Consider the following 2,259-nt stretch of genomic DNA (forward strand, 5'->3'; position numbering starts at 1 on the left):
AGGCTTAAATAAAAACATCCAGCATAGCATGTTTTAGTTGCTATGTGCATCCTACGTTCCCATTATTGTTTGCATCTATTTCTCCTCATTTGGAGTTATGCAACATCAGCAAATTATTCCAACAGTAGCTTTTTCTTTGAAGTAGATCTTCTCCGTCACATTTTCTGAGGGACTTATCTTCTGGAACGACATGAAACAATATTTTGCTGCTATTAGTAAGGTATCACTGGATAATGGCATCAAAATTTAATGACCAAGTTCACTTACTCATCTGTCTTAAGCTTATTCACACGGGTAACTCAGCTGATATTTGAAATACTGGTGACAATGCTTCCAATATCATAGCAACATGTATGGCTCTATTATTGTTATGTGCCACTGAGTCACCTGTGACTCATAGTGACCCTACACACAATAGCTCTGAACTTTGCTCTGTGCCAAGCCAATCTCACTGTCTCTGACACACTTGACCATATTAACACAGTCACTGTGTCAATACATCTCATCCAGGGTTTTCTCTTCTGTGTTATTCCTCTATCCTTCAAAGTATGATGTCCTTCTCCAAGAATTGGTCCCTCCTGGCAACATGCCAAAGTATGTGAGATGGAGCTTCAAAATCCTTGCCTCAAGAGAGAAAGTTGGTTTCACCCTCTCCAGACAGACCTGTTTGTTCTTTTGGCAGTCCATCTTATGTTCGGTACTTTTCTTCAGCACCACAACAGAAAGGCATCAATTCTTCTTTTATCACCCTTAGTCATTGTCCAGCTCCCTGATGCATAGCAAGTAACTATGAACATCATGACCTGGATCAAGCACACCTTAGTCTCTAGACTGACATCTTTGCACTTCAGCACTCTGAAGATGTCTCTGACAGCAGACTTTCCTAACCCAATTTGTCTTTCGATTTCCTGACTTTGGTGTTAAAGTGTTGATTGTGAAACTGAGCAAGCAGAAATTGTTGACAATCTCAATCTTTTTCCATCTATCGTCGTGCTGCCAATTGGACCAGTGGTGAGAATCTTGTTTTCTTGATGTTGAGCTTTGATTCATATTGAAGACTGCAGTCCTTGACTTTCTGCAGGAGTTGCTTCAGGCCCTTCTCAGTTTTAGCAAGCAAGGTTTTGTCACCTGCATAACATAAGTTGTGAATGAGTCTTCCTCCAATCCTGATGCCACCCTCCTCCTCACAGGGCCCAGCCTCCCAGACGGTATGTTCTGTATATAGATTGGGTATGGAGACAGAATACATCCCCGGCATACACGCTTCCCAATTTTGAACCATGCAATGTTTCCTTGCTGTGTTCTGAGGACTGCCTCCTGGTCCAAGTATAGGTTTCACGTAATCACAGGCAACTGTTCTCAGATTCCCATTATTTTCAATGTTAGTCACAATTAATTGTGATCCACAAAGTAAAATGCTTTTGCATAGTCAATGAAACACAAATAGACATTCCTCTGGTACTCTCTGCTTTCAACCAAGATCCATTTGATATTGTCAGTAATATCCTCAGTGCACGGCCTCTTCTAAACCCAGCCTGTACTTCTGGTAGTTCTCTCTTGATGTACTGCTTCAGTCGTTTTGGGGTAACCTTCAGCAGGGCTTTGCTTGTGTGTGATATTGTCCAATAATTTCCACACTTGTTGAATCAACCTTTTTTTGGAATGAAAATAAATAAGAATCTCTTCCAATCAGTTGACCAGGTGGCTGTCCTCCAAATTTCTTGGCACAATGTTGTGAGTATGTCCAGGACAACATCATATGTCAATTCATATGTCATCAATTCCTGGGGCCTCATTTATTGCTAGTTCCTTTAGAGCAGCTTGAACTCCTTAATCACCATTGTCTCTTGGTCATATGCTGTTTTATGAAATTCTTCTGTGTCAGCCAATTATTTTGGGTACAGTAACTCTATGTATTCCTTCCATTTTCTTCTAATGTATCTCGGATCATTCAGTATTCTACCCACAGCATTTTTATGCATTACAACTTGAGTCTTTAATTTGTTTTTTGTTTAATTTGTTGTGGTTTTATTTTTTTGTTTCTTCAGCCTAAGAAATGCTGAATTAGTTCATCTCTTTTGATTCTCTGACTCCAAATCTTTGCACATTTCATTATAATGTGCTTTGTCTTTCTGAGCTGCCATTTGAAATCTTTTGTTCAGCTCCTTGACTTCCTGATTTCTTCCCTTTCCTTTACCTTTTCTGCACCTATAGTAATAGTGAGAGTCTGCTCTGACATCCATCTTGATCTTTGCTTCC

This window comes from Elephantulus edwardii, unplaced genomic scaffold (genome assembly GCF_000299155.1).
Source record: "Elephantulus edwardii isolate Elephantulus edwardi_28Jun2011 unplaced genomic scaffold, EleEdw1.0 scaffold00093, whole genome shotgun sequence".
Lineage (NCBI taxonomy): Eukaryota > Metazoa > Chordata > Mammalia > Macroscelidea > Macroscelididae > Elephantulus > Elephantulus edwardii.